This window comes from Pan paniscus, chromosome 19 (genome assembly GCF_029289425.2).
Source record: "Pan paniscus chromosome 19, NHGRI_mPanPan1-v2.0_pri, whole genome shotgun sequence".
In the NCBI taxonomy this organism is placed as follows: Eukaryota; Metazoa; Chordata; class Mammalia; order Primates; family Hominidae; genus Pan; species Pan paniscus.
Window position 1 is genome coordinate 12,226,977 of NC_073268.2, and position 13,671 is coordinate 12,240,647.

General features: G+C 47.4%; 1 non-coding gene across 1 annotated transcript; it reads right to left on the minus strand.

Moving 5' to 3' along the window:
* Nucleotides 1-9,876: 9,876 nt before the first annotated feature.
* LOC117976721 (U6 spliceosomal RNA) lies at nt 9,877-9,980 on the minus strand. Its single transcript, XR_004667458.1, has one exon. It is a non-coding gene; the product is annotated as a U6 spliceosomal RNA (small nuclear RNA).
* Nucleotides 9,981-13,671: the final 3,691 nt, after the last annotated feature.

A 13,671-nucleotide genomic window follows, 5' to 3' on the forward strand; every position in this document is an offset into this window, starting at 1 on the left:
GCAAATGTGCTAGATGATGAAGAGTTCTCAGCTTTCCCGGTTGCAGTGATCAGAACTCTGTAACTGGAGACCGGTGTGAGAGAAGATTTTATTCTCTGCCATCATGACCGGGTCTATACAACTGCAGGCAATTGCACAGAAGACTAGAAATGCTGATTCAGTTGGTCAGTTTGGGGTGGGACATCTTACCAGTCCAGCAGAACCAACTCTGGCTTGGGTTTTTCTAGCTGGTGACAGGTGACCAACTCATTCTGATGAGTTGATTACGCCTGTGGACGTGGCCCACTTGATTTATTTTTTCTCCCTCTGTTAGCTGTGCTCTCCCAACCACCTGATAAATGGACCCAGTATGATTATTTCTGAGCCATCTTATCTCTCTCACTTTTAAAGCTTGGATTGGGTTTGCTTTTAGAGCTTTTGATCTCTTATCTCTTGGTTCTTGGACTTGCTTTGACACCAAACAGCCCTCATAGTCTTTTGAAAGAACACCTTAAAAATTCCTAGGCTGGGCGCGGTGGCTCATGCCTGTAGTCCTAGCACTTTGGGAGGCCGAGACAGGACAAATATTTGAGCTCTGGAGTTTGAGACCAGCCTGGGCAACAGAGTGAGACTCTGTCTCTACAGAAAGTTTTAAAATTAGCCAGGTGTAGTGACACATGCTTGTAGTCCCCATTACTTGGAAGGCCAAGGCGGGAGGATGGCTTGAGCCCGGGAGGTCAAGGCATCAGTGAGCGATGGTTGTGCCACTGCCTGGAGATAGAGTGAGACCCTGTCTCAAAAAAAAAAAAAAAAGAAAGAAAACAAACAAAGAAAGAAAAATCCCTAAGACCTGACCTGCCTACTCCCTAGAAAGCACCAAATAAGGAAAAGCACTCTGGAAGAATGAAGCTAAGAAGGCTGCGCTCTCCGAGGCATCCGGGCAGCCTTCACTGGAGGGACAAGGTCCAGGTAGGTGGGATGACAAGCTGGGAAGGGGCCCTGAACCAGAGGCAGGTGATGTGGGTGGTGGCACCAGAGAGACGCCAGACGGTGTTACCGTAGGTCTTGACTGTCCACCTTCATTCCTGAAGTTGATCCAGCTTTCTTACTGTCACGTAGGTGGATATAAAATCGATCTTTAGGGATCTGATTTTTTGTTTGTTTTTGTTTTTGTTTTTTTTGAGACGGAGTCTCAGTCTGTCTCCCAGGCTGGAGTGCAGTGGCACAATCTTGGCTCACTGCAACCTCCACCTCCCGGGTTCAAGCGATTCTCGTGCCTCAGCCTCCTGTGTAGCTGGGTGTACAGGCGCCCGCCACCATGCCAGGCTAATTTTTGTATTTTTAGTACAGACGGGGTTTCACCATGTTGGTCAGGCTGGTCTCGAACTCCTGACCTCAAGTGATCCGCCTGCCTTGGCATTCCAAAGTGCTGGCATTACAGGCATGAGCCACTGCGCCCGGCCGGGGATCTGAGTTTTAATCACTCCCAATGCAAGCGTCCTTATCTGGTTTGCAGACTGAGTGGCATTTGCACTGCCGAGGCTCTTCCTGGCTTGCCCTCCTCTCTGGCTGTTGCTTTCCCTCCTCTGTTCATTACAGCCTCCTCTCCTCGGCTTGTTGCTCCTATGTGCTGTGACCTAAGCTCTATGCTCCTTCTTCTACATTAGGGTTCGTAGCCCAGGACTTTGGGGAGTCTGTGGATGTCCAAATTGAGTGTTTTACCTCAATTTGGTTGAGGTTGCAGTGAGCCGAGATTGAGCCATCGCACTCCAGCCTGGGCAACAAGAGTGAAACTCTGTCTCAAAAAATTATATTTCTGGCTGGGCGCGGTGGCTCACGCCTGTAATCCCAGGACTTTGGGAGGCCGAGGCAGACGAATCACGAGGTCAGGGGATCGAGGACATCCTGGCTAGTATGGTGAAACCCCCGTCTCTACTAAAAATACAAAAAATTAGCTGGGCGTGGTGGCGGGCGCCTGTTGTCCCAGCTACTCAGGAGGCTGAGGCAGGAGAATGGCGTGAACCCGGGAGGAGCTTGCAGTGAGCGGAGATCATGCCACTGCACTCCAGCCTGGGTGACAGAGCGAGACTCCATCTCAAAAAAAAAACAAACATATATTTCTTTGATGTTTACTGGCTGGCATTCTTCTGTAAAGAAAGTCTTTGCCTCCCTCTAACTCAGTTTTTGAGTGTTCCTGGAGGCCCATGGATTCTTTTTTTTTTTTTTTTAATTCAATGTGTTGTAATCACTTACTGTTATAATTTTTTTTGATGCTTAAACTGTTCAGAGGGAGAAGACAGCTCTTGTGTCTTTTTGCCATATTCCCATGGTTCTTTGAGCATTTTATTTTCTTTTACTTTTTTGAGACAGAGTCTCACTCTGTTGCCCAGGCTGGAGTGCAGTGGCGTGATCTCAGCTCACTACAACCTCCACCTCCCAGGTTCAAGCGATTCTCGTGCCTCAGCCTCCTGAGTAGCTGGAACTACAGGCATAAGCCACCATGCCTGGCTAATTTTTATATTTTTAGTAGAGACGGGGTTTCACCATGTTGGCCAGGCTGGTCTTGAACTCCTGACCTCAGGTGATCTGCCCACCTCGGCCTCCCAAAGTGCTGGGATTACAGGCGTGAGCCACCGTGCCCGGCCTTTGGGCACATTCTTGCTTTCTGGCACAAGGCGCTCCAGACTGACCTTTTACTTTCCTTGCCCCAACTGTGGAATCAGTCATTTATTCAGATCCTGGTCTCTTGTGGTGGAGAATTTTTATTTCCCAATGAAGGTCCAGGGACTTGGTTGCCCGTTTTGCTGGGTGTCCTGCTTCTAGGCCCTGGCAGTGAACAGAGCTAAGATGTTTTAGGAGAGCCTCCAACTATACTGAAACCTCCAGCTTCAATTCAGCACCACAGGCCTCATCTGTACATTAGTCCCTATTTTTCCTTTTCTCAAACCATCCTGATTCCCAACAATTTCAATACACTTACAGATTTCTTCTGTACTGCAATATCCAAATTCTGAAACAATAGTTTCCGAATTCTTAAACTGATGTCACTGCCAACAACAAACCCACCAAGTAAGGTTTGGGATTTCCCTTCAGCCCCTTTCCCCACCTTTGGGTATATTCCCTAAGGGTGCACAGGGTGCTGGATTCAAAAGTTACTTGAGGCCAGGCATGGTGGCTCACGCCTGTAATCCCAGCACTCTGGGAGGCCGAGGCAGGCGGATCACTTGAGGCCAGGAGTTCAAGACCAGCCTGGCCAACATGGCGAAACCCTGTCTCTACTAAAAATACAAAAATTAGCCGGGTATGGTGGTACATACCTGTAATCCCAGCTACTAGGGAGGCTGAGGCAGGAGAATTGCTTGAACCAGGACCTGGGAAGCGGAGGTTGCAGTGAGCCAAGACCACGCCACTGCACTCCAGCACACGAAGTGACAGAGTGAGACCCTGTTTCAAAAAAAAAAAAAAGAAATAAAAGTTACTTGAATTATTAATTTTCTCTTGGAAACCATGTTATGAATTTGATATGCATGAGGTTGACTTGATTCTGTTTGTATTCAATTAAAGGTTTGTTTCCATCATTTTTATTTTCTTTTTTTGACTATGTAAATACTTCACCTAGGTCAAAAGTCAAAACTCTACGAAAAGGTATATTCCCATTCCCATTCCTCCATCTGTTCCCACCCTTAGTCTCTGTTTTCTCCTCCTTGCCTGTCTTTTCCCTTCCTCCTTTTCTTTTTACCTTCCTTCCACAACAATAAGCAGGTATATATCTATCATCTCACAGAGATCCTTCTCGTCCTTTTTTTCTTTTTCTTTTTCTTTTTCTTTTTTTGAGATGGAGACTTGCTCTGGAGTGCAGTGGTGCAATCTCAGCTCACTGCAACCTCCACCTCTTAGGTTCAAGCAATTCTCCTGCCTCAGCCTCCCAAGTAGCTGGGACCACAGACACCCGCCACCACGCCTGGCTAATTTTTGTATTTTTGATAGAGACGGGGTTTCACCATGTTGGCCAGGCTGGTCTCGAACTCCTGACCTCAGATGATCCGCCTGCCTTGGCCTCCCAGGCAAGTGCTGGGATTACAGGTGTGAGCCACTGCGCCCGGCTGATCCTCCTCATCTTTAAAAAAAGTCCTGCATAGGCCAGGCACGGTGGCTCATGATGCCTGTAATCCTAGCACTTTGGGAGGCCAAGGTGGGTGGATTAACTGAGCTCAGGAGTTCGAAACCACTCTGGGTAACACGGTGAAACCCCGTCTCTACTAAAATACAAAAAATTAGCTGGGTGTGGCAGTGTGCGCCTGTAATCCCAGCTACTTGGGAGGCTGAGACAGGAGAATCGCTTGAACCCTGGAGGCGAAGGTTGCAGTGAGCCAAGATAGCACCATTGCACTCCAGCCTGGGAAACAGAGCAAGACTCCATCTCAAAAAAAAAAATGCCTGTATAGTCCTCCACTGTGCTAGCTGATCATTTGTTCAGCCCGTCTCCAAGGCAGGGATATCTTGGGTTTTTTTCCAGTATTTTGCTATTACAAACAGGACTGCGGTGAGCAGCCTTGGGTGTATGCTGTTTTGCATTTGTGAGGGTGGATCTTCAGGGTTAGTTCCCAGGATTGAGATTGCTGGGTTCAAGGGTAAATACATATTTTGTTAGACATTGCCCAAATCTCCTGTTTTGCAGTCTCACCAGACACATGAGAATGCTTGCTTTTCCCCAACAGCGAGTGCTGTCAGGTTTTTGAATTTTTAGGAGACAGATGGTTTCAGTGTAGTTTAAATGTGTATTTCTCTTATGAGTGAAGATGAGCATATTTTCATGTTTACGGGAGACTTGTATATCTTGTTCTATGAACTCTTCTGTCTTTATTCATTTTTCTATTTTTTCACTTGATTTTTTCTTTTAAGACAAAGTTTCGCTCTCGTCACCCAGGCTGGAGTGCAATGGCACGATCTTAGCTCACCGCAACCTCCACCTCCCGGGTTCAAGCGATTCTCCTGCCTCAGCCTCCTGAGTAGCTGGGATTACAGGCATGCGCCACCACACCTGGCTAATTTTTGTACTTTTTTGGTAGAGACGGGGTTTCTCCATGTTGTCCAGGCTGGTCTCGAACTCCCGACCTCAGGTGATCCACCCGCCTTGGCCTCCCAAAGTGCTGGGATTACAGGCGTGAGCCACTGTGTCTGGCTTTTTCACTTGATTTTTAAGAACATGTGTGTGTGTGCGCACATGTGTGTGTGTCAGAGTCTCACTCCCATTGCCCAGGCTGGAGTGCAATGGCATGATCTTGGCTCTCAGCCTCTGCCTCCTGGGTTCAAGCGGTTCTCCTGCCTCGGCCTCCCGAGTAGCTGGGATTACAGGTGTGCACCACCATGCCCAGCTAATTTTTGTATTTTCTGTAGAGACAGGGTTTCACCATGTTGGCCAAGCTGGTCTCAAACTCCTGACCTCAAGTGATCCGCCTGCCTCAGCCTCCCAAAGTGTTGGGATTGTAGGCGTGAGCCACCACACCCAGCCAAGAACTTTTTCTATATTAGAAAGATTTCTGGGCTGGGCACAGTGACTCACATCTGTAATCTCAGCAATTTGGGAGGCCAAGCTGGGAGGATTGCTTGAGTCCAGGAGTTCAAGACCAGCCTGGGCAACATAGCGAGACCCCCATCTCTATAAAAAGTTTAAAAATTAGCCAAGCATAGTGGTATGCACCTGTAGTCCTAGCTACTCTGGAGGCTGAGGTAGAAGGATTGCTTCAGCCCGGGAGGGCAAGGCTGCAGTGAGCTGTAATTGCCCATTGCACTCCAGCCTGGGCAACAAAGTGAGACCCTGTCTCAAAAAAATAAATAAATAAAAGATTTCTGTCTCTCTCCATCCCAGCTCTCTCCACCCACTCTGCCTGTAACCTGACCTAGCTCATGTCACTTCTCACTTGGATTAGAACAACTACCTCCTAAAACTGGTTTCCAGGCCTCACTCTTGTCCTTCTCTAATCCATTGTCCATACTGGAACTAGAATGATCTTAAAATGCACATCTGATCATGTCACCACCTCCAGTGACTGGATTCCTGTTGTCCTTGGGATAAGCAGTTTCTTAGCGGAGCACTGGGGACCACCTCCCCTGGCCGTGTGCTGTGTCCTCTTTTGCCTTCACAGCATCTTTTCGAAGAGCTGTATGTGGTCACAGAACGAGGGGCTTTGTGAAATTACACTGGCAGCAGAAATGGGCAGACCTGGTTTCTTAGGTCGGCTACATTGTCTCATTGTCTAAACACCATTTCCTTGGCGAGGCTTCATCAACATCCCACCATCGTCTCTGTTCCCGGGGCACCGTGAACTTCATCCTGTCACTCACAGCTCCTGTTTTATCACTAGACTATAAGCTCCCTGAGGGCAGAGCATGCGCCTGCTTCCCTACCGGATCTAGCAGGCGCTCCAGCAGTACTTTTTTTTTTTTTTTTTTTTTTGAGACAGAGTCTCACTCTGTCGACCAGGCTGGAGTGCAGTGGTGCGATCTCGGCTCACTGAGATCGGCAAGCTCCGCCTCCCGGGTTCACACCATTCTCCTGCCTCAGCCTCCCACGTAGCTGGGACTACAGGTGCCCGCCACCACGCCCAGCTAACTTTTTTGTATTTTTAGTAGAGACAGGGTTTCACCTGTTAGCCAGGATGCTCTCAATCTCCTGACCTCGTGATCCGCCCGCCTTGGCCTCCCAAAGTGCTGGGATTACAGGCGTGAACCGCCGCACCTGGCCTCCATCAGTATTTCTTAATGGATGGCTTGTACTGTGGAGTCGACAGGTTGTTTGGTGCCAAGTAAATACAGGAGGAATGGAATGAAAGAATGAGTGGTTCAGCCCAAGCTCCTGAAGGTTAAGTGCTTACTTTCAGAATTAATCAGGTGCCATTGAATTTCTTTCCAGTGGGACCTTCTTACTCAAGATGGCTTCAATTCCAATCACCAGAGAGTTTTGAGAACCAGTGGGAGGGGTTCCTGGGCAGCGGGGCTCTGCTCCCACCGGGATTTGTTTATTCAGCTGATGTTAATAAATGAAGCTGAAGGTAACAAGCTGTCACTTAGCCTCTCCAGGCTGGACCAGAACTGCCATTGGTTAAGTTTCAGACTTCAGCCCCAAAGTACAGTGTCACCACCTTGGATGAAGGATATTAATTAGTGTCATGAGGGAGATCACAGTCTCATTCCCCTCCGTCACTAGCACGAGACTGAAAAAAAAAAAAGAAAATCAAATTCAGTTAGAACAGAGACGTGCTGAGAAGCTGGGCCAGAGACCCCGCGGGGAACCTGCCGTTGTTTGTCAAAAAACGAGGCCAGCGAGGAAGAAGCTAACCATGCCTCCCGCTCCACTCGCTTTGGAACCCACAGAATGTTCAACAGGGCAGCACCTTTCAGTTAATAAGACACTCAGATTCCACCCTGGTGCAGTGAAGCAAACTGGATTAACCACGCGGCACGTGGCAGAGCCACAGCGCAAACCACGGCTCCTGCTGCTGAGGAAAATACACGCACCTCGGCCACTCTGGGCTGTGGGTCCGATGTGAGCAGCCTCGGGGCAGAGACGGATTCTGTTCATGTCTGTCCCCTCTGCCATCCCAGGTCTCAGGGGTTCTGTTCACCTGACCATGGCAGAGTTGTTTTGCCCACCTGTGAAAACCACTCCAACCATCATGGTTACCATTGCATTGCATGTTGGCAAATTTGGGGAACATCACCTTCCAGGCCACTTACAGCACTCGAATAAGGGCTTTGACAAAACACAAGCGTTATTATGAATACAATAATAATCAGCGTTAGTTGGCTGTCCTGGCGGTTTCTGGTCTGCAGAGGGTTAACAATGATGACAATAACGTTGCCTCCCGGGCTGAGTTTCTCATCTGCTCTATCAGGCCCACCCCCTACTCCGGACTGATTCTCCACATCCCAGATTCATGTCCCCCACCCCCACCGCACCAAGGGCAAGAGAAAAACCCGAAGTTCTGCTCAGAACCTTGTCCCCTGCCCCCTACTCCCCTCACTGCAGTTTTCCTGTTAGCCAAGGAATTTCATTCCACAGATCTGTTTGCTTCTTTCTGTTGCTTTAGCCAGCAGGCTTACCCTGACCTGAGGAGGGTGACTAAGGGGAAATGGAGTATTTTCAGCCAGGGGCCATCACAGTTGCTGTATCAAGTATCTTTTCCAGGCAATGGATTTCATGATAGGCGTATCTTTATTCGGGAAAATTAACGCACTTAATTTAGAGGGATGGACTTCCCTTCCAGGAACGTTGCCCCCCTCATCTGTCCCCCATGCCACCTGCCGGATCATCTACAGTGACAGCAACCACCATTTTTATCCTGGAGACACCATTAAACCTAAGCCAGGAGGTCTGGCTTGTAGTCTGCACTCCACTTTTGATGAACACGGGAACTCACAGAGCCAGTTTTCTCCTTTGCAATGGGCATGAGACCGGGAGGATCGGGGAGGGGGTTACTGAGCACCTGAGACTCGGGGAGCTGCAGTGGTCCTTGGTGGGAGATCCACAAGGTGAACTGATCGTGTGAATCCGAGCACTCTTTGGAGCCAGAGACACCAAGGAGAAGGCACAGAGGGGAAAGGGGACTGGGCTGGAGTATTTCCTAAAATTGTACTTGCTAGGCCGGGCGCGTTGGCTCACGCCTGTAATCCCAGCACTTTGGGAGGCCGAGGCGGTGGCTCACCTGAGGTCAGGAGTTTGAGACCAGCCTGGCCAACATGGTGAAACCCCGTCTTGACTAAAAATGCAAAAAAATTAGCCAGGCGTGGTGGCGCATGCCTATAATCCCAGCTACTCAGGAGGCTGAGGCAGGAGAATCGCTTGAACCCAGAAGGCAGAGGTTGCAGTGAGGTGAGATCGCGCCATTGCACTACAGCCTGGGTGACAAGAGCAAAACTCCGTCACACACACAGACACACAAAAATTGCGTTTGCTATAGGGATAGGGCTATTTTTTATTTTTTAACTTTTTAAATTTTTGTGGGTTTTTTTTTTTTTGAGATGGAGTTTTGCCGTGTCACCCAGGCTGGAGTGCAATGGCACAACCTAGGCTCACTGCAACCTCCGCCTCCCGGGTTCAAGTGATTCTCCTGCCTCGGTCTCCCAAGTAGCTGGGATTACAGGCACCCACAACCAAACCCGGCTAATTTTTTTTGTATTTTTAGTAGAGATGGGGTGTCACCATGTTGGATAGGCTGGTCTTCAACTCCTGACCTCAGATAATCCACCTGCCTCGGCCTCCCAAAGTGCTGGGATTACAGGCGTGAGCCACCACGCCTGGCCTTAATTTTTATTTTTTAACAGACAAGGTCTAGTTCTGTAGCCCAGACTGGAGAGCAGTGGTTCAATCACAGCTCACTGCAGCCTCGAACTCCTGGTCTCAAGCAATCCTCTCACTGTAGCCTCCTGAGTAGCTGGGATTACAGATGCTCATCACCATGCCCAGCAAATTATTTATTTATTTTTATTTATTTATTTATTTATTTTGAGACAGAGTCTCGCTCTGTCACCCAGGCTGGAGTGCAGTGGCACAGTCTCACTGCAAGCTATGCCTCCCGGGTTCACGCCATTCTCCTGCCTCAGCCTCCAGAGTAGCTGGGACTACAGGCACCCCCCACCACACCCGGCTAATTTTTTGTTTTTTTTTTCAGTAGAGATGGGGTTCCACTGTGTTAGCCAGGATGGTCTCGATCTCCTGACCTCGTGATCCACCCGCCTCGGCCTCCCAAAGTGCTGGGATTACAGGCGTGAGCCCCGGTGCCTGGCCTAATTTTTATTTTTTAGAGATGGGATCTCACTATGTTGCCCAGACTGGGGGCATTTTTTTCTCTCATTTTTAAAAATTTTGAGTTAAAAAAACTTTTTTTTTTACATAAAAGATATATGGAACAGTTCATGAATTCACGTATCACCTTTGCTCAGGGGCCGTGCTAATCTCGGCATCATTCCAATTCTAGCATATGTGCTGCTGAAGTGAGCACTATTCTATCATTTTTAACATCAATTTTATAGAAATTTACATCCTTTTAAAACAGTTATTTTACCAAGTAATACATGTACACAAATTAAAAAGTCAAATGGAGGCCAGGGACAGTGGCTCATGCCTGTAATCCCAGCACTTTGGGAAGCTGAGAGGGGAGGATCACCTGAGGTCAGGAGTTGGAGACCAGCCTGGCCAGCAGGGTGAAACACCATCTCTACTGAAAACACAAAAATTAGCCGGGCGTGGTGGCGAGGGCCTGTGGTCCCAGCTACTCAGGAGACGGAGGCATGACAATCGCTTGAACCCTGGAGGTGGAAGTTGCAGAGAGCTGAGATTGCACTACTGCACTCCAGCCTGGGCAACAGAGTGAGACCCCGTCTCAAAAAAAAAAAAAAAAAAAGTCAAATGGTACTAAAAGCCATATTGAAAAACACTGGCTGGGTGCGGTGGCTGATGCCTGTAATCCCAGCACTTTGGGAGGCCAAGGCGGGCGGATCACAAGGTCAGGAGTTCGAGACCAGCCTGGCCAATATGGTGAAACCCCCACCTCTACTAAAAATACAAAAATTAGCTGAGCGTGGTGGGGGGTGCCTGTAGTCCCAGCTACTCGGGAGGCTGAGGCAGGAAAATAGCTTGAACCTGGGAGACGGAGGTTGCAGTGAGCCTAGGTCGTGCCACTGCATTCCAGCCTGGGCAACAGAGCGAGACTCTGTCAAAAAAAAAAAAGAAGAGAAAGAAAGAGAGAGAGAGAGAGAGGGAGGGAGGCAGGGAGGGAAGAAAGAGAGAGAGAAAGAAAGAAAGAAAAGAAAGAAAGAGAAAGAAAAAGAGAAAGAACAAAGAAAGAAAAGAAAGAGAAAGAAAAAAGAAAGAAGGAAGGAGAGAGAAAGAGAGAGAGAGAAAGAGAGAAAAAGAAAGAAAGAAGAAAGAAAAGAAAGCAAGAAAGAAAAAAGAAAGAAAGAAAAACACTAATCCCCTTCCCCCACCATCCCGCTCACCCCGTCTTGCTCCTGGGAAGGAACCATCCTTATCTCTTCTATGTATTTCACTTTGTATTTCTCCCCGGATTTCTGACATTGTCCTACTCTTCTTTCTTGATCCTTTCTTTGTAGGTGCCCATTGATTTCCCACTGTGGGGTCTGGGAACTGGGCCCTGTCCCACTGTGACCCCATCACTTCCTCTGCTCAGTCCTCCCACAATGTGGTCATAGCACAACTTTGGTTAAATTGATAGTGCTTTTATTTTAATCACTATGCAAATAATATTCAACTCAAAATGTTCCTCAACTCTTACGGTCTCCCCAAAACCTGCCGAGGTGGTTTTAAAACATATCTGCAGATTCTCGGACTCTCCTCTCATCAAGACGGGGAATCTGATTCCCTCCCGCCTTGCACATGGTGGCGGAACTCTAAGGAACACAGTGCCGCTGAAGTGACGCTGTGTTGCTTCTGACGCAGGTCGCACAGCACGATACAGCTTCCCTCTCATTTTAGGACCTGAGCCTTTGGAGCCCTGGACCACCGTGCAGGAAGCCACCAGCCACCATGCTGGAGAGATCATGTGCAGAGACCACGCAGAGAGAGGCCCAAGGAGCCCCTCCTAGTCCATCCTTGAGCTCTAAGTGTCTTCTAGTAGACGCACCAGACATGTGAGCGAGGAGGCCTTTGAGATGACTCTAGCCCCAACCACCGAGTGAGACCTGCCTATCTCAGTCCAGTCAACTGCCAGGGTCACCAGAGCTGATAATAATGACTGTTGTTTTAAGTCTGTAAATTGAGGTTGGTTCAGTAACAGGTGATGGGAACATTGTTCCAACTGTGGTCTCCTCATCTCATTTGACTGCAGCTTCATCCCTCCAGCTGCTCAGGCCATCTTTGATTTATCTCTGTCTTTCATACCTTGCATTCTGTATGTCAAGGAATATTTGGCTCTGCCTTCAAAATATCCAGAATCCAATCGCTTCTCACCACCTCCAATGCTTCCACCCTGGTCCAAGCCACCATCATCCAATGGGGCCATCAGTATGGTCTTTCCCCTGGATCACTGCAGTGGCCTTCTGACTGCAATAGCATCCTACTTCCACCTAGTCCCTCCTACCATTTATTCTCAACACATAGGCAGAATTATTCTGCCAACATGTAAGTCAGATCATGTCACTCTTCGGCACAAAACACTGCAGCAGCTCCCATCTTGCTCAGAGTCAGTGCCCGAGTCCTCACAATGTCCTGACCCTTCTTGTCTCTCTGACCTCATTGCCTAGTCTCCTGCCCCTCTCCAGTTCTGCCGCAGCCCCACTCTTCTTGTTAGTCCCTGAATGCGTTAGGCTCACTTCTACTTTAGGCCCTTTGCATGAGCCATACTCTTCATTTATTTCCTGGAATTTATCATTACTTTTTGTTTGTCATTTGCCTACTATTCTATGTGGCAATTGCTCATTTTTTCCCCAAGTGCTTTCATGTTTCTGGATACTATTTTCCGTATCCTCAAACGTGTCATTTTCTTTGATTCCTTGGGTGCCTCACTCCTGGTGCCTGCCATCCTGCTCCCCTCTGGACTGGTAGCTCTCTATCCACTATCATCCTGGCATTTCTCTTCACTGCTGTTCAGCATTGAATCCCATGACTTCTAGTTCCACATTATTTTTCTTAGTTTACTTTCTCATTTTGTGGGTGCACATCCTGCAGTAGCTACTTAAGAGAGGACATACATGTGAGGTAAAATTTGACTCCTTGCATGTCTGAGATGCTTTTATTCCACCTTCCTATTTCATTGATCATCTGGTTACAAGTATTCTCAGCTGAAAATCATTTTCACACAGAAGCTTGAAGGCATTGTTTTCTTTCAGTGTGGCTATTTAGAAGTCCAAGGCTGATACCTGGTCTTTCGTATGTTTTTTTCTCTCAGGGAGCTTTAGAAATCTATTCTTTATTCTGGGTATTCTGAAATTTGTGATGATGCACCTTGGGGTGGGCATTTAGTTGGGCCTCTCAATCTGGAGACTCACATCTTTCAATTTTGTGAAGTGGTATTATTTTTACTCTCACTCTCTCTCCTCTATTTTCTCTTTATAGAATTTCTATTAGCTGGAAATTGGACTTCCTAGAGTGGTCCCCATTCTTATATTTTTTCAATTATTATTATTTTTAAATCTCTGTTTATTTTTGTTCTACTTTATCTTCCACCAAACTTGCTTTTAAATATTTTATTCTTACTCTTCTTTTGAACAATTTCCAAAATTTCATTTTTGATTTTTCATTAATTCCTTTAAAAGTAACATCCAAAATAGAGAATAAAGCATCTAACTCTTGTTTAATGGATATAACATCTTACTTTACTTTTCTGAAGAAATTATCAAATTTTTTTTTTCATTTTTTTTCTACTCCTTCCATCATCTCTGCTTTCTCCAAATTCCTTTATCCTATTTGCCTGGATCCGTCTCTTCCAAGTTGGAGGCTGTCTTTAAACATTGGGTGATCCTGGGCTGCCTGTTCTTGTCTAAGTGTGACTCACTAAACACATGAGTGGGAACGCTGAGTGAGTGGGTGAGGCTTGTCCATAGAAGGACTTACAACAAGGTTGTTGGATAGCAAACTGGCTTTCTTTTCTTTTTCTTTCTTTCCTTCCTTCTTTCTTCTCTTTCTCTTTTCTTTCTCTCTTTCTCTCTTTCTCCTTCCTTCCTTCTTTCTTTCTT